Source organism: Macaca thibetana, chromosome 2, assembly GCF_024542745.1.
Source record: "Macaca thibetana thibetana isolate TM-01 chromosome 2, ASM2454274v1, whole genome shotgun sequence".
Lineage (NCBI taxonomy): Eukaryota > Metazoa > Chordata > Mammalia > Primates > Cercopithecidae > Macaca > Macaca thibetana.
Window position 1 is genome coordinate 22,405,362 of NC_065579.1, and position 27,358 is coordinate 22,432,719.

At 40.1% G+C, this 27,358-nt stretch overlaps 1 protein-coding gene and 1 pseudogene across 1 annotated transcript in view; both read right to left on the reverse strand.

The window, feature by feature from the left end:
- Nucleotides 1–27,358, reverse strand: part of OXSM (3-oxoacyl-ACP synthase, mitochondrial) — a 488,173-nt gene that overhangs the window by 93,384 nt on the left and 367,431 nt on the right. The window lies entirely within an intron of this gene.
- LOC126948906 (cysteine-rich protein 1-like) lies at nucleotides 14,145–16,274 on the reverse strand (annotated as a pseudogene).

Consider the following 27,358-nt stretch of genomic DNA (forward strand, 5'->3'; position numbering starts at 1 on the left):
TGCAGCTGTGACTCTGGGGTTTATAAATTTTAAAACAATTTAATTATTTTTATTTTTTCTTATAATTATCTTTCTTATAATACATGTTCACTATAGAAAAAAATAACCTACAGAGAAGCAAAACTTAAAAAATCACTTGTAATCCCATTGCTCAGAGATAATCACTGATTGGATTCCGGTATGTATCTTTACCAAAATACATATTTATCTTAGGAACAATTTTTAAGTTAATATAACTTTTTTAAAATAAAAATAAAATTGCGCTATACATAATGTTCTGTAATTTAAATGTGAATTATAATGTGGTTTTCATTATTTTTTATGACTGCATAGTAATCAACTATCTAGATGCATTATAATTGGAAGCAAACCAATTGCCTGCTGGATTTTTAGTGGTTTTATTACTTTGTGGTTTTGTTTTTACATGGTTTTTTTTTAAGAGAAAGTCAGCTTTTTTTTAAGAGAAACAATAAATGGCAAGATAATCAGCTATTTGCAATTTTTTTAAAAAGTCAGAATACCCAGAACATGTCCTGTGATGATACAACTACAGTTCAGTTTTCCATTCATTAATAACATCTTAGAGATTCATCAATTTGTTGTGACTGTCACCAAGGCACAATACTCTTCCCTCCCTGCTTCTTTTATTACTGGATACCTCCTATACTTCAAATACTGTAGTGGAAACTGAGGATACAACCCCAGCATTCAAGGAACTACTCTACTTGTTGGTATAGGACTAATACTTTTAGGGTGTGAAATATTTAAGCAAGGGTTTTTAAACATCATTACACTACTATAAATTAAATTGGCCGGATTTTATGGTTTGTGTATGATTAGTACAGAAATGTTTTGTTTGTTTGTTTTTTGTTTTTTGAGACGGAGTCTTGCTCTGTCGCCCAGGCTAGAGAGCAATGGCGCGATCTCAGCTCACTGCAACCTCCACCTCCTTGGTTCAAGTGAGTCTCCTGCCTCAGCCTCCCGAGTAGCTGGAACTACAGGCACGCACCAACACACCCGGCTAACTTTGTATTTTCAGTAGAGACAGAGTTTCACCATGTTGACCAGGCTGGTCTTGGACTCATAACCTCAGGTGATCCTCTCGCCTCAGCCTCCCAAAGTGCTGGGATTACAGGCGTGAGCCACCACACCAGGCCAAGATGTTCTTTATATTTGAATCTCAATTTTGTTAACTAGTCTAAACATATAGAGCATCGAATATACCATTTCCTTATCTCCTTGTTTCCTACTTGTCCTGTGCTTAAAAAACAAAAAGTAATCTATTGCTTAATCTCATGTACCATGAAAATAAAGTAATATCAGGAGAATTGGAAAGAACTTCTGTAATTTGTGACAGATATGTTTGGCATTTCAGGAAGACAGTAATTTTGAAAGAGAAGTGAGATTAAAATAGAGCCCGATGGCTAAGTGCAGGTCTGGTGGTTCTGGACTACAGCTTGTTTACATGAAAGCATAGAATTTAGAGATCCACGTTGCGCTGAACACACTAGCCTCTGTGAGCTGTTTCAAAGATCGTGGCATGCTGTGATTAACTCAATATCATGCAAGATAGTTTCAGACCCCAATCTCCTGACAAACAGATTCAACATAGGCAAAGTTTGAATCTGTTTACAGTTCATATATTGATAAGATGTAGACAACATTCATTGTATAAGAAAGTAGGTTTCAAAGATACAATTAAATCTCAGCTTTCTGCAATAAGTATTATATCTGACTAGTACTAATTAACAGAAGGTAAATGTGTAAAAATATAATTAATAAATTGCATCTTTTCAAACTCAGCTTCATCACTGCATAAAATTATAGTAGGTGACATTATGAAGAAATCACATATACTTTGGGTTCTTATGGTAAATTAAATTGATCCAGCAACTATTTAGATGAACTACCATCTTCTTAAATTGAAGATATTCCACACCAACCCAAAATTTACCTGCTCAACTGCAAGAGATTCCCTTTCCCATCTTTCCTATTTCTATCAATAATGCCAACTTACATCATGAAATCTTATGAGGTCCATCTTGTTGATTCTTCTTTTAAAATATTTCTATCTTCCACTCATTCCTTTCTAACCCCATAACATGGCCCAAGCCCTCATCCCTTCCTAATTGGCTTCTGTGCTCTAGTATCTCCTTCTTCCAATATATTCTACATGTTACTGCAAAGTGGCCTGTGATCTTCTAGAAATATTTATTTAATCAGATCCATCCTCAGTTCAAACTCCCCCTTCATTCTCCACAAGAAAAATCTTGGTTCAATTCTTACCACATAGTAGGTTTCCAGAAATGTTGAGTGCCTGATGGGCTAACTCACTGATTGGTTTTCGAAGTATGACGTTTTGGTTTTCTTTTAGCTCACTCATGTGAGTCATTAAGTTTGAACTTATCTCTCTGGTACTGTATTTCTTCTGGGTTGTTTTCATTTCCACTATTAAATGCACTGTGGCATTGTAAAATGATTGTTGACGGTGAAATAAACTAAGGTGATTAAAGCTTTAACTACACTTCCGTCTTATGAAGTAATTCACAGTCACAATCTAACTTGCACCTCATTAAAACTTAAATCATTCACAATGTGTGTCTTTAAGTTGAAGGTACTGATTTCCATAACCCTCACTGGAAAATCAGTCTTATTATTTTTCTACTTCCCTGTGGATACTCAACTCTTCTTCTCATTGTTTTATTTTTAGACCCAGCTGACCTGCCAATCATCTGTCTGTGGGCTGCTCACGGACAAGACCATTACTAAACAGGATTGTAACGTAGGGTTTTTGGCTACAGCATAAATGTTTGTAAATCAGGTGAATACATTGAGCATACAGTTTAATCACTTTATATTGAAGAGAAAATGTAAATGAAATGTTAAATGTTTGCATTTGAACTGAAAGCATTTTCTCCTCTTCCCCACTGCCCTATTTAGGATTTCCAAAAATGTTGATTAAATTTAAGCAAGACTTAATATCTGCTTTAGAATAATTGTATAGCCAAGATTAAAATGATTCACATAATCAAATTTACAAATTGAACAAAACAAATAAATTGGTAGAGACAATTCCTAGGGTGCTCTGATGTATCACATCCTCTCAGTTACCCCAGTGGATAACCATTGCTGTTATTTCTTTACCTAGGTTTTAGGACCCTAAATATTAGCTAATAAGAGAGTCTCCTTGTCTCTTAGCTTAATTTTTATAAGTACTCCTGGAAGATGTACACAGCTTGCTGAGCAGTGACTGAAAATGAGGGAAATGAAGAAGATTTGAATGGTTCTGGCTAATATTGGATGATTTTGGATAATTAACTTCTGAATAATTGAGTGTAATATGCATATTTCTTTGATTCATAGTTAGAAGCTTTTTTAGCTTTTCTGATTGCACACTCTATATTTTCTAATTGTAGGCTGAGTGTCAAATTGCCCGTATTCCAAAGACTGGGAAGAAATGTGGGAAGTTAGCTTATGTTTCAAACTTATTTAAAATATGCATTTTTTTAAAGCTATGTACACTATTTTTACCAATAAGCTAAGTTTAACATTTCTCTCACTGTGCTGGAATGATGTTGCTACTGTAAAATGCTATTGTGTAGATTGGAAATTTAGAGAGTAATTATATTTTCAAAAGGCTTCAAGCCAAGTTCTACTTCATGTTTCTTAAGAGTTTTGCCTCCAGCCAGTGTGATAATACTAGAAGAAGTTACTCATTCTTAAGTCAAGACAACACCTGTAGCAGAATGTGCAAAGACCCAACAATAGTTACTGAACAAGCTATTCCCTGCTGAAGTGGTATCAGTAGAGATAGATGATGTAATAGATGAAAGATGCAGGGACCTCTTTTGTATGCTTGATGGTGGGAATTATCTTTAAAATCTTTTAAGGATTATTTTTACACAAGGAGCACTGTAGAAGCTGTTTCCTGGTTTATTTTAGTACTATCAACGCTGTAATTTGAATTAGAAAATGTCAAAAGAATGATTGTATACTGTTCATTTGATTGTACCAAACAATGAAGGGCATTAAGTGTGGTAATCCGAGGCATATTTAGTAAAGATTTTTGGAAAAGTTACATATTACAGTGGTTTCCTTGTTCCTCATCTTCCTCATTCTTCCCCCTTCTGTTCATTCTCCTCTTCCTCCTCCTCCTCCCCCATCCCTCCTCTTACTTTTCTTCTTAAAAATGAATTGGTAGTTCTGACATTCATATATATAGACTCTAATTTACCAGTAGGCTATGTTCCATAAATATGTTTGAAGTCAGTCAGTTAACATAACAGAAAGACCAAGGACACTGAAGTAAGCCAGACTTGGCTGAATCCTGGCTCTATTATTTCTTAGCTGAGTTGAGTCCCTTTACCTTTCAGAGTCTCTTTTTGCATGTGTAGAAGAAGAATAATATCTTCCTTACTGAGTTGTTATGAAGATTAAAGAGAATATATACAAAACCCAAAGCACAGTGCTACGGACATTGTAAGTATTCAATTTATAACAGTAATAGACTATAAGTAGTAGATACAGCTGTAGTTGTCAGAACTAAGAATTAACAGCAGAAATGTAGGTGATTACACTATGAGTTAAATGAGTTTTTATGGAGCAGCCTAGAAAATCCATCTTAATTAAAACTAAGGTGAACAAAAATTTTTATAACATTCAACTCTGAAAAAACAAAGACACTTAAGGCCAAATTTTTAAAATTTTATAATGAAATCAGCTTTAGCCCATGAGCAAGAATATGCGTTTTTACAAGGTATAGGAGCTTTTAGATTGGAAGAAAGTCATAGAAAATATTAGCACTGTGTTTTTGACAGTGTTTAATATCTGTTGGTATTTGAGAAGCAGCAAAACAGAGACAACTGGTTGGGTGCAGTGGCTCATGCCTGTAATCCCAGCACTTTGGGAGGCAAAGGTGGGTGGATTGCTTGAGCTCAGAAGTTTGAGTCGAGCCTGGGCAACATGTTGAAACCCTGTCTCCACCAAAAAAATGCATAAATTAGCTGGACATGGTGGCCGTGTGCCTGTAGTCCCAGCTACTCCGGAGGCTGAGGTGGGAGGATCGCTTGAGCCAAGGAGGCAGAAGGTGCAGAGTTGAGATTGCGCCACTGCACTCCAGCCTAGGCGGCAGAGTGAAACCCTGTCTCAAAACAAAACAAACAAACAACAACACGGAGACAACTTATTTTTCATCCTTTCATGTGCATAGAGCTTTAGAGTTTATAAATTTGTTCATAGGTGTTATCTCAGGGGCCGTACCAACTGTAAAGTTAGAGACACTGAGGCTTAAGCAAAAATCACTTGCTTGAAGTCATACAATAAGTTAACAGCAAAATGGGAACTAAAAATAGTTTATTTAATGTATGGAAACATTTGCTGAGTGCATGCCAATCCTGGGGAAATGAAAATAAATATATCTTCCACCACTTCCTCCTGCCAACACTTAACACAATCTAGGTCTTCCTCTCTAAGGATTTTAACTTTCCTCTCTGCTTGGGCCAAGTAAAGAATGGTGAGCTGTGCAGTCCAGAACAGAACTTTTTTCCTGGGCTTGCCAATTCCTGGGCAATGCCAATAATGCACTAGTTGTCTGTCATTCAACAAGAAGCCTCTTGGGCAGGGGCCACAAGTTCCCTCTTCCCCTAAGTGTGCACACAGAGCTTCGAAGGTCCCAGAACCAGAGAGATTTTCTGTTACACCAAGGCAGAGTGGACTGGGATTCCTTCAGAAAATCTACATCACTCACATTTGGGTTTTTTGGTTGTTAAGTATGTATGAATAATAGTTCACCACTGACACTTAAACTGCCAACCTAGTACTTCTCAAAGCACCAGAAGTTAAGGCATCTTATTTTCTACAATTCAGTGACATTCTATGATGATCATTCTCTCATAATAGGTTTTTTCAATGTTTTGTTCGTTTGTTTGAGACAAAGTGTGGCTCTATCACCCAGGCTGGAGTGCAGCAGTGTGATCTCAGCTCACAGTAACCTCTGCCTCTTGGGCCCAAGCCATCCTCCCAACTCAGCCTCCCGACTAGCTAGGACTACAAGCATGCATCACTATGACCGGCTAATTTTTGTATTTTTTGTAGCGACAGGGTTTCACCATGTTGCCCGGGCTGATCTCAAACTCCTGGGCTCGAGTGATAGGCCCGCCTCAGCCTCCCAAAGTGCTGGGATTGCAATCAATGTTTTTAAAGATAAAAAAAATACTTTGCAAAATCAGAGATGACACAAATAAATAGAAAAACATTCCATGCTCCTGGATAGGAAGAATCAATATCATCAAAATGGCCACACTGCCCAAAGCAAATTATAGATTCAATATTATTCCCATTAAACTACCACTGACATACTTCACAGAATTAGAAAAATTTATTTTAAAATTCATGTGGAACAAAAAAGATCCCCAATAGCCAAGGCAATCCTTTTTTTTTTTCTTTTTCTTTTGAGACGGAGTCTTGCTCTGTCTCCCAGGCTGGAGTGCAGTGGTGCGATCTCGGTTCACTGCAACCTCTGCCACCTGGGTTCAAGAGATTCTCCTGCCTCAGCCTCCCGAGTAGCTGGGACTACAGGCATGTGCCACCACGCCTGGCTAATTTTTTGTATTTTTAGTAGAGACAGGGTTTCATCGTGTTAGCCAGAATAGTCTCTATCTCCTGATCTTGTGATCCAGCTGCCTCGGCCTCCCAAAGTGTTGGGATTACAGGTGGGAGCCACCACGCCCAGCCTAGCCAAGGCAATCCTAAGCAAAAAGAACAAAGCTGGAGGCAACATGCTACCCAACTTCAAACAATACTACAGGGATACAGTAACCAAAACAGCACGGTACTCGAACAAGAATAGACACATAGATCAATGGAACAGAATAGAGAACCCAGAAGTAAGACTGCACACCTACAACTATCTGAACTTCAACAAACCTGACAAAAAGGAGCAATGGGAAAAGGACTCCCTATTCAATAAATGGTGCTGGGATAACTGGCAGCCATACGCAGAAAATTGAAACTGGACCTCTTCTTTACACCATATACAAAAATTAACTCAAGATGAATTAAAGACTTAAATGTAAAACCCAAAACTATAAAAACCCTGGAAGACAACCTGGACAATACCATTCAGGACATAGGCACAGGCAAAGATTTTATGACGAAGATGCCAAAAACAATTTTAATGAAAGCGAAAATTGACAAATGGGATCTAATTAAACTAAACAGTTTCTGCACAGCAAAATAAACTATAAACAGAGTAAACAGACAACCTACAGAATGGGAGAAAAATTTTGCAAACTACGCATCTGACAAAGTTCTAATATCCAGCATCCATTAGAAACTTAAACAAATTTACTAGAAAAAAAAAAAAAAAGACCCATTAAAAAGTGGCCAAAGGACATTAACAGAGACTTCTCAAAAGAAGACATACATGCAGCCAACAATCGTGTGAAAAAAAGCTCAACATCACTGATCACTAGAGAAATGCAAATCAAAAGCACAATGAGATACTGTCTCACACCAGTCAGAATGGGTATTATTAAAAAAAAATAATACAGATGCTGGCAAGGTTGTGGAGAAAAGGGAACACTTTTACACTGTTGCTGGGAGTGTAAATTGGTTCAACCACTGTGGAAGCCAGTGTGGTGATTCCTCAAAGACCTAAAGACAGAAATACCATTCAATCCAGCAATCCCATTACTGGGTATATACCCAATTGAATATAAATTGTTCCATTATTAAGATATATGCATGCATATGTTCATTGCAGCACTATTCACAATAGCAAAGACATGGAATCAACCCAAACACCCATTAATGATAGACTGGGTAAAGAAAATGGGGTACATTTACACCATGGAATACTATACAGCCATAAAAAAGAATGAGATCATGTCCTCATGTTGTTTGCAGGAACATGGATGGAGCTGGAAGCCATTATCCTCAGAAAACTAGTGCAGGAACAAAAAACCAAATACTTTATGTTCTCACTTATAAGTGGGAGCTAAATGATGAGAACACAAGAACACATACAGGGGAATGACACACACTGAGTCCTATTGGAGGGTAAAGGGTGAGAGGAGGGAGGGAAGCAGAAAAAATAACTAATGGATACTATGTGTAATACTTGGGTGATGAAATAATCTGTACAACCAACTCCACGACACACCTTTACCTGTGTAACAAACCTGCACATCCTGCACCCATACCCTAAACTTAAAACAACTTTGCACTCTGGTTTTGTAGAGCCCTAGCATGAGGTTGAAACAACATACCGACAACACGTCTAGGATAGATGTTTTAGTTTTTAAGAACAGGAAGTGCAGCTTTACTTTTTCTCTCCATTTGCAGCATTCACAGCATGTTAAGCACAGAGCCCCTGATTAAATAAAAAGAGGTTTTGAAATTTTAAGGATTCAGATCATGAATGGGTTTTATTACTTTTCTCCAAAGCATAATATTAATAGATTACTGGGTTCCTCTTCCAAAATCCAAACAGCAAATAGTTTTTGTTGAACTGTGCTCTCTTCCCCCAAAAGGAAATTCTAATTAACTCAACAGATGCTGGCGAGGTTGTTGAGAAAAAGGAAGGCTTTTTCTCTAAGCAATTTTCAACTTCTGAGCAATTTAAAGGTTGGGGGTTGCGCTACAGTTGGTCTTAGTTTTTCTAATGTCTTTTGTTAGCCTCATAAAAAAACTCCTATGGATATGAATCTTAATAGATTTCAGTTCTGTTCTATTTTCACATTCCTGCTTTTCCTGAGGGAGTAGTAATAGTTTGGTTATTGTTGGTCTGGCAGGCAGCTGGAAAAAGAATGTGGAGTTTATGGGAGTAGGGGGCCTCTCTGCTTATTGCTGCTGCCAGAAATGTATATTCTGCAACTCCTAGGTTTTGTGCAAGGCTTGTGTCGTAAATGGAACCATGTACCTTGATGGTTTTATGTGAGTCCATCAAAGTTGGACTTAGTTGCATTTAACCTATTTTGTCAAGGAAGAGATAGAGAGATTATTCATATTCTGGAATATCCTCTCCCTTCCTTCCTCCTCTCACTCTTTTCAAATGTTCTCTCACCCTTGGAGAGAGTTATTTGTTTGGATGAAGAAACTGTGTTTTGAGGAATCCTCTTAATATATCTATGAGAGAGCTTATTTGTCATGTCAGAAAGCAGAGGCTAAAACCCTGGCATAGTTACACATGGAATGTGTAACATTTAAGAGAGATGTTAAGTGACAGACTCAAGATTACACAGCTAGTAAGTGTAGTAGCCACAACCAATCTCTTGACTTCTTCCGTTTCTCCAAGTCTCTCAACTTGCTCATGGCATTGCTTTCTTTCCTGTTCAGTCTAGACTCTGGGTTGAACAATTTCAGCTTCTGCCTCACTCACTCTACCAATCCCTATTCCTCAACTGGTCCATTCTCCCCTGCACTACCTGCTATTTACCAGGCTGCTGGTAAAAACCACGCAGTCAAGGAGACTGTCCTGCCCTACAGCCTCTTTCCACTTTGCACACTCTTCCTGGGCCATCTACCTCCATGGGATAACCTAGTAGACCTTTGCTGGCATGTTGCAAACTTTTATCTGCAGTCCAGGCTATGTCCTGAGTTCTAGGGACATCTTTTCTCATTTAATGAAGATATTTACTTAGATGTCCCAGACAGAATTCACCTACTTCTCCCTCAAATCTGTATCTTCCTCTATAGTGAAGACCCTAGGAACTTTGGAGGGAACAAAAAACCCAGGAAATCAAAAGCTAAGAACATGGATGCCTTTGCCTCTTCTAAATCTAATTAGCGCCAAGTGCATTGAAAGTTTCAGGCTGGCATTGTCTCATGCTTTCATCAGTTACTTTATGATCTAAGTCATTGTGTGCAGAAGTTCAGGGTTTCAGGATGGGACATGTTCGTTAATTTATTAGGCATCAGTGATGCCAGATATGCACCTGAGATAGAGAGTTGTTTAACTAAATAATGGCTGTGTGTGCTGTTTTCTTTATATCCACTGGAATATCTTTTAAATTTCCTGAATAACCAGTCTCCCTGGCACTTGTATACTCCTTCTAAGCTTATGTACATGCCCCCCTTCTCTGCCCTCCACCAGGTGAATAATTTGTATTTAAAGCATTATTCTAAATGCATACCTTTTGAAAAGGGGGCCACAAAAAGACCACTGATTTCCTTTGGGGTCAATATAAAATAAATAGCATTTGAATAGGTAAAAATCATATGCTTCAGTTAGGAAAGAGCTACAGAATTAGATATGATTAAACCTTGCCTGAAGGGCTGAGCTGTTTGAGAAGGCTTCAACTTGTTGGGCATGGTGTGACTTGGCTCTGAGTACCAAGATTGCTTAGACTTAGGGACTTCTGAGCTCGATTCCAAGGGCTTCTGAGCATGCCTCACTCCTGCCTCTGCAATTGACATGTCTTGCCATTATCTCAAATACAAAGAACTAAATGATGATTTGGTTTTTACTTCTTCAACAAAGGTTGTCAAAAACTGAAAGTGCACCTGTTGAAGTTTGGCTTTTCTTCAGGGATATATTAAAGTGAAAAGAGCAACAAGCCAGAAGACAGTTTATGTTCCTATGAGCTGTGTGATCTGAACCTGTCACCTTACTCTCCCAGCTTCAGTTTCCTGTTCTGCACAATAACTTTTATACTTCATATCAAAGTTTCCTGATATTGCTAACAGAACACCCAGAAATGTATTACTTTATGATAAAGATGTTTTCATAACACAGAAAGACCCACTAACTTTAACACCTTTGTTACTTTGATTCTGAGATAATTTTTTTTTTTTTCTGATAATGGCAAAAGGCAGACTTTTTTTTTTTTTTTTCAAAGTTCCGGGATGCATGTGCAGAATGTGCAGGTGATGAGATAATTCTTATATATTCTTTTAAAAAAAAAAAAAGATCATGCCTGTAATCCCAGCACTTTGGGAGGTTGAGGCAGGTGGATCACCTAAGGTCAGGAGTTAGAGACCAGCCTAACCAATATGGTAAAACCCTGACTCTACTGCAAATACAAAAATTAGCCGGGCATGGTGGTGTGTGACTGTAGTCTCAGCTACTTGGGAGGCTGAGGCAGGAGAATCACTTGAACCTGGGAAGTGGAGGTTGCAGTGAGCTAAGATCGCACCACTGCACTCCAGCCTAGGCGAAAGAGAGAGATTGTCTCAAAAAAACAAAACAAAACAAAACAAAACAGAACAAAACCCTTAAATTTGAAGTACTTTTATTACTTGTTGGCTGTGGAAAATTAATTTAAAAGCTAAGGTTACAACATTGTAGACTGCGAGCTATTAGCAACCAGGACCCTTATGCAGAATAATGGTATATTTAAAACTGGAATATTGTACTGAGGTTCTCTGAACCTTAAGAAAGAGAATGAGAATTATAAGAGTCAGATGACAGAAGGGCCTTTCACTGAGATCAGAGGATAGGGAGGAGAAGGCTAAGGAGGTGAAGTTTGGTGGATAGGAATCAAGTCGGAACATGTCATTCTCCTGCTCAAAACTCCAGTGGCTCCCATTCCACTAACTGTAAAAGCAAAATCCTTCTCAGAGCCCCCTAAACCCTCTCCCACCTACCTGACCCCTGCTGCCTCCCGAGGCTCACCTCCTATCACTGTGTCTGTCACTCCCATTGCTCCAGCCTTATTGTTTCTGGGACGCCCCAGCACATTCCTGCCTCATCCTGCCTCAGGGCTTTTGCGCTTGCTATTCCCTCATACTGGAATTTTCTCCCCACCATGGCTAGTTCCTCCCTTCTTCAGCTCTCTACTCATAGGCCAGCTTATCAAAGAGAGATCTTTCTTTTTTCTTTTCTTTTTTTTTTTTTTGAGAAAGAATCTGGCTTTGTCTTCTAGGCTGGTATGCAGTCATGCAGTCTTGGCTCCCTGCAACCTCCTTCTCCCTAGCTCAAGTCATCCTCCCACCTCAGCCTCCTGAGTAACTGGGACCACAGGCATGTTTCATCACACCTGGTTAATTTTTGTATTTTTTTGTAGAGACTGGGGTCTCCCTATGTTACCCAGGCTGGTCTCAAACTCCTGAGCTCAAGCCATCTGCCTGCCTCAGCCTCCCCAGGTGCTGGGATTACAGGTGTGAGCCACCGCTCCCTGCCCCAAACCTAAAGGGACCTTTCTTGACTACCACCAATAAAATAACACTGACCCCAGCACCTTCTCTCTCCCTTACTTACCTTTATTTTTCACATACCCTCATCACCACCTGATATCTATTTGTTTATTGTCTATATGCCCCTCCTCCATGTAAGCTACAGAAGCTAGGAGAGGGGTATGCTTAATTATTACTGCATCCCCATTACCTAGCATTGGCTCATGGTACATGCTCAATAAACAGGTATTAAGTGAACAATGAAATCAGTTTGTACCTTGCATTGGCTCATGGTACGTGCTCAATAAACAGGTACTAAGTGAGCAATGGAATCAGTTTGGGACATGCTGAATGGGAGTTGTTTCAGTCACATCTAAGTGGAGCAACACACGAGAAGTTTATGAACAGGTTTATCAGAGATGTCTGGGCTATATATTGGGAGTCATCAGCATATGGCATGAGAATGGATGAGATCCTGCAGTAAGGAATGAGCAATGGGAAGAGCCGAAGATGCATTCCTGGGAACACCAACCTTGAGGTACATGTAGAGGAAAGAGATTCATGAAGGAGACAGAAGAGTAGCAAGAAATTGAAAAACAAAACCAGAGGGGAGAGTTATTCTTAAAGCGAACTACAGAGAGGATCCAAATGAGAGAATGACAAACAGTGTCAATTGGTGCAGAGTGAGATTGGTTCCTTAGAGCAGTGTCCCTGGAATGGTGAAGGGAGATGCCAGGCTGCAGAAGTGACACATGAATCAGAGACGAGATGGTGAGGGTAGAAGCTGGACATGAGAGGATGAAGTTAGTTGAAGCAGTAGCAGAAACAGCTTTAAATGAAAATGGCAGATTAAATTTTTCTGTGGATGGAGTGAAAACTGGGAGGTGGAGGGAGATGGACTTGAGGATATAGATGAAAAACTGACCACAATCTGTGGCAAAGGTACTTCTCCCATTGTTGAAGAGAAGGGAAAAGGAGTGGACACAGAGGTAAGCAAGTGAGGATAGCAAAGGGAGAACTTTCTGCCTGAGCCCTCCCCTCCCCTCCCTTTCCCTTTCTTTCTTTTTTACAGCAAAGGAAAAGGTAATATTATTTGCTAATGATAGGGGTAAAGCAATGGATTAACTTCCAAAGAGAGAGTCAAGTTGGAAATGGCAGCCCTGGGGAATGGAACAGCATGCTGCTCAGGGAGACCTGCCTAGGGTGTTCAGAGGCACTAAGGTCAATTGCCACTCAGTTGCCACTGGAGACCATGATTTTTACAGCAGTGTTTTCTGTTAATGTTTGTCAGTTTTAATGTGCATATGAATCATCTGGTGATCTTGTTAAAATGCAGATTCTGATTCAGTGGACCTGGGGCAGGGCTGAAATTCTACAGTTCCTACAAGCTCCCAGGTGTTGCTGATGCTGTTGCTCTTTGAGTAGCAGGTGGTTTTTGCCATTTTTTCCAGCACCACTCAGGAGGCCTGGCGCAGAATGGAGCTGATAGAGGTCAATTCAATAGAAGGAAAAGTGGAAACAGGAAGTTAAGGAAGTTAAAAAGAGTAGATAACGCTAGAAGCTGTTGATGTGAAGAAGATGGAGAAGGGCTTGAAGATTGGAGTAGGCGTCGGATGGGGCAAAAGAACTTTCAGAACTGAAGGTAGGTAGGAGTTATCAGATATGCTTGGCAAGACAGGTTAAAAGCAACTGATGCAGTTTGTAATGGCTGAAATAGAAATTCAGCTACCTAATAATGGCATATAAATAACATGATAGGAAAAATACAACCTACATTCGCTTTATAGTCTTCCTAAACACAAAAAAGTTAAACTGGGTGCACTAAAATTCTTATCTTCTTCCTTTTTAATTAAATGTCTTTTGTTCCTGTTATCTTTGCTCTAGGTTTTACATTTTTTTTTCCCAAGTGTTCATGTTTATTGAGGGCATTAGGGGCTACAAAGAAGCCCTGGACATCTGTGGGCGAGGCCTGGCATTTGCCTAGACAGTGGCCCAGCGAGCGGCCAAGGATGGGGTCTCCACCACCCGGTTTACTTGAAAGTGTGGCTGTCGGCTCCACCCCGACCAAAGCCTTTCTGCTCAAACATGGCGGCGTAGCAAGGGTGGTTGCAGCAGGGCCTGCCTTCCTGCTCAGCGCGGCCCCCCGAGGTCAGCGTCTTCCCACCTTCTGGCACTTCAGGCAGGGCCGATGCCAGTCCTTGCCCAGAGAGGTCACCCTCTCGGCGAAGTACACCTCCTTGTCGTACTTGAGGCACTTAGGTATGGAGGCTCCGGTCCGGCGCGGGACGGGCTGCAGGTGCGAGACTAGATTTTAAATTTCTACGAGGTAAAGATTTTACTTCGGGATTAACATTTATACAGCCTTACACTGCACAGGAAGCTTGGCTGATCAGCATATTTAAGTGCTTTTCTTCTGGACGAGTACATGAACTTATCCATAAATCCAGTCATTTTTTTGTCAGGAAAACCTATTGTCATCATCTTTCTCATTAAAACCGTGTAATGCCATTTTTTCGCAGTTTTTCTTTTGAAGAAGGCATCACCGGCATTCTTAGAAACATAACTCTGTTGTGTAAAAGACTGAACTAATGTGGCAGTCCTGTAGTCTAGCACCTGTCCAATTATGTTGCACTTATAATGAGATTCTTTCATACTTGAATGGAACATTATTAATCTTTAGGAAACGGTGCTGTATGATGGGAATATAAAGGGGCATAAGATAGGATGCCTTCTCTTGGCTGTGTTCAAAGACTGAGATATACATGTGTAAAGTCTTAGGGAATAATATCAGGCAGTATTTTAGTTAAATCCCAGAATAAATGATATAAAGAGTTTAAAGGCAGTTTGAAAGGAAAAGCCGTTACCAGATTTTTTTTTTTTTTTTTAGGATCAATTAAAGGCATAATTTTCAATTAGTGTTAATTCTGTCTTGAGTGCTATATTCTCTCCAACCTGAAATCAATATTATTAGCAGTTGTTATTAGCCAACACTAAACTGGAACAATGTAACTAGCACTTAAAATCATTATAAAATATTCTAGACAAGCAAAAAGGCATAAAGGATAGATAATATAATAAATACAAAATAATTTTTCTTTCATATTTGCCAGTCTTCAGCCTAGCAGATACTCAGTAAATGTTTGCTGAATGAATAAATGATTCTCATTTATTATTAAATGCCTTGTATCCGTATTTATAATATCCTTGGAGCCAAGGACATTTGTCTTCCATGGTGCCTGTAAAATGATGGTTTTGTGGTTGGTGTTCAATAAATACTTGTAGGCTGGTTTATTCAAGGCCTAGGCTCCCTGTGTGTAGCTCTCTTTAAACTTGAACCCTAACTCATAGCTCTTTTTAACCTGATATTTAGCCTAATTGAAATTACTTTCTTATACATTGTTGATTAAATATACCTCTACAACTCTAAGAAGAGCTAGAAATTTAAACTATAGCTTTTATTTTGTTTTTTACATCCTAACGTCTTTTATTTTTTTACTAGAAATAGGACATTGTGTAACTCCATGTTGTTGCTTAAAAAAAAAAAAAAATAGGACATTGCTTGAAGTCCTGATTTGTAATTAGAGTAAGAATAAGTCAAAATCTTATATTGCAAAATAGTTAAGCATAGATTTTTTTTTTTCTTTTTTCAACAATGAACTCAGCTTCGATTTTAAGAGTCCTCCAGGGACTACCAGGGATTCATCTCCATAAAATCCCATAAAATCTCTATAAAATTATTCCATCCCTGCTGTGTGCATTTATTTTCTGCTTCTTCCTCTAGTTCACTGTTTTAATGTGGAGTTCAAGGACTACTTGCATTGAAATTGTCTGTACTGCTTGTTGTATAGATTCCTGACCCTCCTCTCAGGTCCTTCTATATCCCAAACAGGCCAGTGAGGGTGGTAACTTGTCACCCACATTTTTCAGCTCTCCAGATGCTTCTTAAAGAAGCTAAATTTGAATACATTGTTACTGCTGTTTTCTTAGCCGTGGTTCTCTTGTTCCACTTCCAGCTCTGGATTAGTTTTATATTTCAGTTCCTATTCTTCATCTTCCATACCCTACCCCTGCTTCCAACTTCGGCAGTTCACTAACAACACTCTTCTCTCAGTCATGGCCTCATGCTCTACCCGCTGACATGGAAATTTGGGAGTAGCCATTGTTACAAGATTGCTTGCCCTCCTCACTTTAGTCTCTGTAGCCATAGTCACCAGAGACACTAAAAACCATTCTATTTGGTGTGTGTAGTGCGATAGATCAGTGCTACCCACAGGAGACTATGAACGAGATAAGCTTGTGCTTGGATAAGCAGTACACTTTCTTTTCAAGAAAGTCTTGTTAGTTTTATAGTGGTGCAAGCTCCTTAGCGCTTTGTGGACCAATAACCCATGGTCCATGGAAGGAACCATTCCACTGAGCACATTTTGAGGCCTGTGCTACAGATTTTTGAGGGAAATGACTTCACTGAGATATAATTCATATACCATAAAATTCACCCATTTAAAGGTTACAAAAAGTATATTCAAAGAGTTCCACGACCCTCACCACAGTCAATTTTAGAACATTTTCATCACCTTGAAAAGAAACCCTGCGCCCTTAAGCTGTTGCTCCCAATCCCCCAGTCCCCCAATCCTGTCCTCCCCCAAGGCTTAATAAATCACTAATATACTGGTCTCTCTATATTTGCCTGTTTGGGATATTTCATATAAATGAAATCATATAATATGTGATCTTTTGTGGCTGGCTCTTTCATTTAGCATGTTTTCAAAATTCGTCCATATTGTAGCTTGTAATAGTATTTCACTCATTTGATGGCCAAATAATATCCCATTATGTAGATATACCATATTTTGTTTATTCATTCATCCGTTGATGGGCATTTGGATTGTTTCCACCTTTTGGACACTGTGAATAATGCTGCTATGAACATCCATGTACAAGCTTTTTTTGTGGGCATATGTTTTCAATTCTCGGGTGTATAGCTAGAAGTGAAATTGCTGAGTCAAAGGGTGTTTCTGCATTTAAATTTCTGAGGAACTGTCAAACTTTCCCACCATTTTACATGCCTACCGTATGAGTGTTCTCCACTCCACATTCTGGCCAACATTTATTAGCATCTATGTCTTTGCTTATAGCCATTTTACAGGTGTGAAGTGGGAGCTCATTGTGATTTTCATTTGTTTCCCTGATGACTAATGATACAGAGCGTCTTTTCAAGCATTTATTGCCTATTTGTATATCTTCTTCGGAGAAATGCCAATTCAGATCCTTTGCCCATTTTTTAATTGAATTACTTGTTTTATTATTGGGGATTGTAAGAGTTTTCCACTGAAAACAAGTCTATTATATATGATTTGCAAATATTTTCTCCCATTCCATGGGTTGTCTTTTCACTGTCTTAATAGTATCCTTTGCAGCACAAAAGTTTAATTTTCATAAAGTCCAATTTATTTATTTTTACGGAGGCTTATGGATTTGGTGTTTAAGAATTTATTGCCAAATCCAAGTTCATAAAGACTTACCCTATATTTTTATCTGAGAGTTTTATAGTTTTGACTCTTTCATTAAGGCCTTTGATCCATTTGGGATTAAATTTTGCATGTGATGTGAAGTAAGGGTCCAACTTTAGTCTTTGGTGTGTGGCTATCCAGTTGTTTCGGCATTGTTTGTTGAAAAGACTATTCTTTCCCTGTTGAATGATCTTGGCACCCTTGTTGAAAATCATTTGACTGTAGATATATGGGTTTATTTCTGGACTCTCAACTCTACTCCATTGACCTATATGCCTGTTCTTATGCCAGTTCCATACTGTCTTCATTACTGTGGCTTTCTAGTAAGTTTCCAAATTGGGAAGTATTGATCTTTCAATTTTATTCTTCTATTAGAAGATTATGTTGGTTATTCTGGGTCTCTTGAGTTTCACGAATCTCAGAATTGGCTTGTCCTGTTCTACAGAGTCAGCTGGAATTCTGCTAGGGATTGTTTTGAATTTGTAGATCAGTTTGGGGAGTACTGTCATCTTAACAACATTGCCTTTCAATTCATGAACATTGGACATCTTTCGATTATTTAGATCTTTAATTGATCTCAACAGTGCTTTGTGGTGTGAGTACAAGTTTTGCACTTCGTTTGTTCAACTTACTCTAAGTATTTTATTCTTTTTGATGCTATTGTAAAAATGGGTTTGTTTTTTAAATTTCATTTTTGGATCATTCATTTATAATTTTTACTCCTTAGGGACATGTAGAGAAAAATAAATCTGTTGCAGGGAAAACTTGGCTGATGGCCTGGCAGCCATTATTTCTCAAAATGCATTCTTTGAGATTCTATGTAGAGAAGAAAGTGTTCTGTGGTCAAATAATTTTGGGGAATGCTGGATAACATGTTTATGATCCTCGTAAACATATAGAAAGGCCTGAGAAGTCAGCACCTTAAACCTTTAAATCCTGTGAAAGCAAAGCCCTTCATCTATTTTGAATTACTTAATCTTGAATGCAAATGAATTTCAGATTCTTCTTAATATGTGATGAAATATAGAATTTATGTGACTGAGGTCTTGAAAGGCAAAGTTAAGATACTTCATAATTTTGCCTAGAGTAGATATTAATGGTTGACCATGATGTTTATTGTAAAATGTACCCTAAATGCCAGTGAAAATAGTTTTTTTTTTTTGTGAAAGTACCATTTAAAATCAACCAGCAGCCTGGCACAGTGGCACATGCATGTAGTGCCAGCTACTCAGGAGGCTGAGGTGAGTTCAAGGTTACCATGTGCTATGATCATGCCTGTAAATAGTCACTGCACTTCAGCCTGGGCAATATAGTGAGACCCCATTTCTAAAAATTAAAAAAAAAAAAAAACCCTGTAAACTACTGTCTTTTTAAAATTTTTTTCTTTGAATCAAGTGTCTTAAATGAAAGTTTCCTGTTTATAACAATATAATGATAAGAGTAGGGTGTTTAGGAGTGAAGAAATGGGGCTTGAAGGAGCTATTAGATAAACATACAGTACTTTTAAGGTTAGGTGAGGTATAAAAAAGGAGCATGGCCTGAGGAGTTGAACACACCTATATTTGAATTGTAGCTCTGTGTGTATGACTTGAGTGATAGTGCACATATCTCATGGTTTTTCTGAATCTCAGTTTCATCACTTTAAAATAGTTTTAACAGCTATATCACTTTATAAAATATACAACTTCGTTCTCTAAAGGAGGGATATAGTATTTATAATTCCATTTTTGCATAGGCTTTGCTTGTGTCTCTTGGTCCAGCCCTGGAGACTTGTGTCTGATTTAAAGAAATACTGGAGATTCAGTTCTGGGGGCAGCTTAGAGGCTTGCGTAAATGGAGTAGATTCAAGCGTTCCACCCATCTGAACTACGCCTAAAGCTGGGTCAAAGCAAAATTTGGAATCACATGAAGTTTACCTGCACTGTTCCCTCAACTCTTATTTCTGTCTTCTTTCCCTGTAATCCAATTCTTCCTTTCTGAAACAATCTGTTGTGACAAAACCAGCTTTCTGGAAATGTAATATCAAATAAAATCAATATCAAATCAAATACAATTGAATGAACAAGTTACCTGTAGCAGTGATATTTTCAGTTTTCTGTCCTCTCTAAATGTGAAATGAAAGGCGTTATTTCTAGTTAGATAAATTTTGAAACTTTGTCATGGATGGAAGTGAGAAGGTATGGAATTCTGTTTTGAATAGGTGATTCTTTCCGAAGGATTCTGATTTAATTTGGTGTGCTTGATGATTGATTCTATTACACCTTTCGCATGTGATTTTAGATCACCTTGGGTTTTTTTATGCTTTGTTGGTTTTACCTGTAGTGTTAGGAAGCTAGGGTGGGAGAAGGAAGAAGAATAGCTAGTTACAAGGAGACTGAGCAGACAGATGGAAAAATAATAGAATTCAGGTCCAATAATAAGGCATAAAAATGTGGCTACTTGCCTTTGTTATTGCAATTTCCAGAAGGTTTTTTTTTTTTTTTCCCCACTGGAGATAACTTCCCAAACACATCTGTTGACATGAAAATAGAATTATAGCTGGCCAGGGGCGGTGGCTCACGCCTGTAATCCCAGCACTTTGGGAGGCCGAGGCAGGCAAATCACGAGGTCAGGATATCGAGACCATCCTGTCTAACACGGTGAAGCCCCGTCTCTACTAAAAATACAAAAAATTAGCTGGGTGTGGTGGCAGGCGCATGTAGGCCCAGCTAATTGGCAGGCTGAGGCAGGAGAATGGCGTGAACCTGGGAGGCAGAGCTTGCAGTGAGCTGAGACTGCGCCATTGCACTCCAGCCTGGGTGATAGAGCGAGACTCCGTTTAAAAAAAAGAAAATATATATATATATATATATTTATATATATAGAGAGAGAGAGGGTGGGGGGAGGAAAGGGGGAGAGAGAGAGAGAGCGCGCAAGTTACTGGGGTCTATGGCAGTGTTTTTGTTTGTTTTTGTTTAATTCTTGACCTTCCTATAATTTGAGTTTATTAGCAAATGATTTTGTGACTTGTTCTAAACTGATGAATAAAATTTAACATAAACTAATCAAGGGGTAGAACAAGGGAGCTTCAGATATGAAAACAAATCAGTTGACGAAGAATTCACTCAGTCTGTGTGCAGGAGACTTTTAAGGGATAGAGAAAATCTATATATCTCTTCTTCAGGAGGATTGAAAGGAACAGTAAGCTCATTTGACAGTCTGGACAGTCCTAACTCTCAGATACTACTTTTGTTGAAACTGAAGGCTCAGCTCTCTCCAGTGGCAGGAGATGTTGGATGACTGAGATTAGGCCAAACAATAGTCTCCTAGAAGCATGACTTCTTCTCCCATGACCTTTGAAGAGGCTGCTCTAATACAAGGGTAAAATAATTTTTTAAACAGCAAAAGGCATTTTTGACATTACCCAAACCAAGCACAAAATGGATCTAGCCACCTCTCTCCTCTGGCTCCTCTCTCCTGTCACCCCCCAACTCCTATCTCCTCTCTCCTCTCCCACCCACCCCTCTCCTCTCTTCCCCAGTCCTGCTGCTCTCCCCTCGTCCTCCTCGCTCCCCGCCGTCCTCCTCGCTCCCCGCCGTCCTCCTCGCTCCCCGCCGTCCTCCTCGCTCCCCGCCGTCCTCCTCGCTCCCCCCCGTCCTCCTCGCTCCCACCCCCCCCGTCCTCCTCGCTCCCACCCCCGTCCTCCTCGCTCCCACCCCCGTCCTCCTCGCTCCCCCCCCCCTGTCCTCCTCGCTCCCCCCCGTCCTCCTCGCTCCCCCCCCCTCCTCCTCCCCCCCCCGTCCTCCCCCCCCCCCTGTCCTCCTCGCTCCCCCCCCCTGTCCTCCTCGCTCCCCGCCGTCCTCCTCGCTCCCCCCGTCCTCCTCGCTCCCCCCGTCCTCCTCGCTCCCCCCGTCCTCCTCGCTCCCCCCTGTCCTCCTCGCTCCCCCCGTCCTCCTCGCTCCCCTCCGTCCTCCTCGCTCCCCCCCCGTCCTCCTCGCTCCCCCCGTCCTCCTCGCTCCCCTCCGTCCTCCTCGCTCCCCCCCCCCGTCCTCCTCGCTCCCGCCCGTCCTCCTCGCTCCCGCCCGTCCTCCTCGCTCGCTCCCCCCCCGTCCTCCTGTCTACCCCCCGTCCTCTCTCTACCCCCCGTCCTCCTCGCTCCCCCGCGTCCTCCTCGCTCCCCCCCCCGTCCTCCTCTCTCCCCCCCCCGCGTCCTCCTCTCTCCCCCCGGCGTCCTCCTCTCTCCCCACTTTCCCCTCCCCACTTTCTCCTCGCCCTCTCCCCCTTCCCCTTCGCTTCCCGCCACCTTGTAATCGTTAAACTAGAATATTTGATTTTTGAGCTGTACTGGTAAACAATGGAGGCTCTCATTCAGGGATTCAGGGCTGTTGAAAGAAGCCTGGTTGTATTCATTCTTTCAGAAGCTAACAGTGTGGGTAAAATATGACATGTTTGGTATCAAGTTACAGAAAAAAAGGTTCTCAAACTGGGAAGGGCCAATGCAATTCACTGGTCATATTTTTCAAATTATTACTCTTATATTCAAATAATAGGAAGAGTAAAAAAAAAAAATAGAAATATTTAGCTAGAAGGGAATACCAAATCTAAATCTCTTTCATTTTATAGACAAAGAAACTAGAGACCCAGATAAATTATACTTTGAAATAATTTTTTAACAAATAAAGTCTGTAAAAATTGAAGCCAAGGAATTAAAAACTGCTGTGAAAAATTTCATTTGAGGTTAGTTATTGGAGACAAATGAACAAACAAGAAATGTAATGTGAAAAAGACAAAGTGGGAGATAGTTTAATTAAAAGCAAGAATTGTACAGCAAGACAAATTCCTAGGAGAAATCCATGACCAAGGTAATAGCAAAACACTTCAGGCTTTTACTATATTCTGTATTATCAGATGTCCATGATCAAGTGAAGCAATCATTATGTAGTTGTCAGAGACCTCCTGCGAGGGGTCAGCTCAGCTAGTACAAAGATCACCACTGGAAAAATAGCAAGGCAGTGAATTTATAGATGATGTGTTCAGGGAAACATATTTTTAAAAGACAGCCAAGAAATTGTGGTTGCCTGAACTTAATATTAGAATCACTGAGAATTTTTGTACTTAGAACTCTACTAGCAACCACTCTTACTCATCAGGAGAAATATTCTCATTTACCAGGTGTGAAAATTAAAGAACAAAATGGAAACAAGGAATCAATTGTAATAGATCTTCTGTGAGGCTTTTAAGGACTTCCTTCAATGTTTAACTGGAGGTCCTATAATTTCTTGGGAAATTTTTAAGGGCAATATCGTGAAGGAGCCATTACTTGTAAGAGGAAGACAATAACTGTGATCCACATTATTTTATTTTTCTGGTGGTGAAAGAAAAGAATGTACTGTAGTAGGCAAGTTAGTTTAATTTCTAAGACTTGGTCCCTGATTTTTCCCTTTTGTAAGAATGAGATAATAATAAGAATATTAGAGTAAACAAAATATGAAAAATCCAGGCCGGGCTCAGTGGCTCACGTCTGTCATCCCAGCACTTTGGGAGGCCAAGGCAGGCAGATCATTTGAAGTCAGGAGTTCCAGACCAGCCTGACCAACATGGTGAAACCCCGCTCTACTCAAAATAGAAAAAATTAGCCAGATGTGTTGGCTCATACCTGTAATCTCAGCTACTTGGGAGGCTGAGGCAGAAGAATCTCTTGAACCCAGAGGTGGAGGCTGCAGTGAGCTGAGATTGCACCATAGGACTCCAGCCTTGATGACAGAGTGAGACTGTGTCTCAAAAGAAAAAAAATAAAAACAAAACCCAAAACTCCAAATGTACTAGTGACCTGCTCCTGCTTAAAAACTTCTTCAATAGTTTGCCATTGTGAATTTTCATATGTATGTTTGTTTGTTTGGTCCAAAGATAAAAACCCCTAACTTGACCCAATAGGCCCTGTTTCATTTGACCTTGGTCGTCTTCTCTTCCAGCAGTAGTTGTCTTCTCTAACTTCAACTATACCATGCTCCAACAAGCCTGAGTGTGTCATACATGCTACTTGCTAGTCTTGAAATGTTAACTCATATGTCATCCTCAGAGCTTAACATAATTTTCTCAGGAAAGCCTCCAACCTCCTGCTTCATTGTTTTTCCCCACCAATCACAATGATTTATTTACGCAAGTAGTTATTTAATGCCTTTTTTCCACATGCTTCATAGAGGTGTGCTTTAAGTCTCTCTAGTTTACTTCTACATCTGTAGCACCCGGTGCCCCATATGACACATTGGTAGGTGTTTAATAAGTATTTGTGGAATGAATTAACAGGCGCAAAAGACTTTACCTGGTGCATAGCAAGTAATCATTATTAACAGCATTGTTATTTTGACTTTTGTTTCTGTTGTTTGCCTTGTTTGCCCAGCAATTGGAGTATGAGGAACTAATGGTGTGTACTGTGTGGAATAGGAGCTTGATACACATCTGTATTTATTAATGATGAAGATGATAGCAAAGCTGCCTGGCCCATGAGCCTCTCCAACGCTGACCTTGGACCTGTTATCACTATAAACTGGGTTAGCACTCAGGGCACTTCGTCATGGTTAAACATATTAACTGTGGTGATACTACATTAGCTTTCTGTTTGGATATTTTGGAGTTTTCTATTTACTTAAATGTTTATTACAAAGGACTTGTTCTGCTATGGGTACTTTTAGAAAGCAGAAAAGTTTTAACTCTTAGCTGGGTCAGAAGCTAAAGGATGTTTGTCAGAGCTAAGATATTTTAACATTTGTTCTTACCCTCAAGTATTGATATTTACCGTTCTTACTATCACCTTTAGAGTGGTCTCTACACCTGCTGGGTAGTAAAATTAGAGAACTGGAAAGGAGATTAAACTCACTACTCTGGAGGAGACAGAACTGGGTTCAAATCTCATTTCTACCACTTATAGCAGTGGGACTTTTTATAGATGGGATTTCTCATCTGTAATATGCGGTTTATAATAAATAATACCAAGATGTTCATGAAATCCTTTTTATATTGTTGAAAATAACAACATACATATCCTTCTACAACAGTGGTTCTTGATGGTGGTGCGAGAGAAGGCTTTTGTTTCTCAAAGGACAAAATGTCTGGAGACATTTATGTTTGTCATGATGGGGATGGTGCTAGTAGTGGTGATATGTTACTGGTTTCTGGTGGGTAGAGGCCAGGAATGCTGGTGAACATCCCACAATACATAGGACAGGTCTTAAAAAATTACCCAGTCCAAAAAGTTGATAAGTGTTCTTAGTTGATAGCCTTTTCATAGTGAGCTCGAGAAATCCCTTTTAAAGTAAAATGGTAAACTAATCACTGCAGTTATTATAAGAACGAGAGCAATCTACATGCAGCCATAGAAAGATTTCAAGGATAGCCAGTTAAAATAACTAAAGCAACTCACAGAGCAGTATTTATAATACGGTCCCATTAATTACTCACCTCTTTTCTGTGTGCGTGTGTGTGTTTCCACATACTTATAAAGGATTTGGAAGGAAACATACCTACTTGTTAACCAGAGACATCTATAAGGAAAGCAGATTTTAAAGGAGTGTTTGCAAATTTTGCTGGACATACTTTTTTTATTGTGTTTTTTCAACCAGAAGGTATTATATTTATAATTTTGAAAAATTTTAGAAATAAATTCATATTTCATACAGCTCTTCTGAATATTAAAGTAGATAATGCAAGCAATATGTTAACACAGTGCCAATATAATAGGAGCCAATAAATGTTATTGTTTGTCATAAAAATTCTATATAATTTTTTCTTCTAAAAATTGAGTTTTGGAGGTAAAGGTTTACAGGTAAACATGGTAATTATAAGATTTCATTAATGAATTTGCATAGCTTCGGATGGGATAATATCCATTTTTCCATCACATATGAGTTTTCTTTTGTGCTTACTGAAAGAACTATTTCATTTTATATCATTTTGTGCACACATCAAAAGGAAGACAAAAGTGAAAAACACTGGTTAAGAGTATTCCTACCACTTCATATCCAGAGGGTGAATCTTCTGAATCACTGATCCACACAGAGGCATTAATGATCTTGTTTTTCTATACACTCTTATTTTTGTCAAGTGTTGGAAATACAGCATTTTTGGGGTAAACTTTTTATTAAAATAATGAAAAGTGTAAAATTTGAAAGTGTATAGCTGAGGGAATTCTCAAAATATATATTCACCCCCCAATTCAGCAAATAAAAATTATTAGCACCCAGAGTCTGTCTCCCACAGGTAACTACATCTTGACTTATAATATTATAGATTAGTTTTATCTGTTTTAAAATTTTATATAAAAATACCGACCATGGTAGCTCACGCCTGTAATCCTAGCGCTGTGGGAGGCCAAGGCAGGTGGATCATCTGAGGTCAAGAGTTTGAGACTAGCCTGGTCAACATGGTGAAACCTTGTCTCTACTAAAAATACAAAAATTAGCTGGGCATGGTGGTGGGTGCCTGTAGTTGCAGCTATTTGGGAGACTGAGGCAGGAGAATCGCTTGAACCCAGGAGGCAGGGATTGCAGTGAGCCAAGATCACGCCATTGCACTCCAGCCTGGGCAACAGAGCAAAAACTCTCTCAAAAAAAAATAAAATAAAATAAAATTTTATATGAAGGGAATCATATAGTGTGTATTCTTTTATGTTTGACTTTAGGTTGATATTTGTGAGACTCATACATGTTAAGTGTAGCGGTAGATCACTCATTTTTATTGCTGACCAATATTCCATTATACATACATACAATATAGCCGTTCTATCACTGATGGATATTTGGATTGTTTCTAGTTTGGGGCTGCCATGAAGTGTTGCTATATATGTTCTTGTGTGTGTCTTGGTACATAAGTATGCATTTCTATTTGTATATATCTATTGATGGCAGCAGTGGGCCATCTGGAGTGGCCATTGCCATCATGCTGGCCCCAGTGGGGAGGTGCAGGCGGTGGCAGCAGGAGCGGCTGCAGGAGCAGCAGTGGCAGTGGTGCGACCCCTGTGCCCCACATCCCCAAGGCAGCTGACTATACCACCCCCACCCTCGTATGGCTGGGCAGGACCCACTCCAGGCCTGGAGTCTCTGCTGCAGCCTCAACCTCACTCCTTGCCGTGTCTTGGGAGCCCTCAAGCACCCGGCTGAAGGCACAGCCAGGACTTTTGGAGTCAGCCCTGAGAGCATCAGATTTGTTTGTGTGCGGCTGGCCAGGGCGTGGCATCACCTGCACCTCACCTGCTGTTGCTGTGGGGAAAACGTGGCCAGGGCTGTGCACTCCATGGAGCCCGCGGGAACCATGGACAAGTGGGAGACTTGCCCCTTCTAAGTTAGTGGTGAGGGAGCTCATCAGGCACAGCCGCAGCTGCCCAAGTGGTGACTGCAACCTGGGAACCCCTGTGCTTCTGGGAACCAGAAGCAGGCAGAAGCCCTGCCCTCCCAGGCACAGCTGCAGCCACCCAAGCCGTGGCTGTAGACTCAGGGATCCCTGCACTCTCAGGGACCCAGGAAGGCCCTCCGGTTACACCCCCCAGGCTCGGAGGTGCCTGCTCCTACTCTCTGGCTTCTCTTCACTTTTGGCACCTGCTCTGATCACAGAGAAAAGTCGAGGCTACGCCTGGGTACTATTGCAGCCTGACTGGGTGTGTGCATGCTCAAGGCGGCGCTGACATGCCAGCGCCCTGAAGCCTCGGCCCCCTCTGGACTTTGGGTGCCAGTAAGCATGAGAGGGAGGCAGGGGGGTGCTGA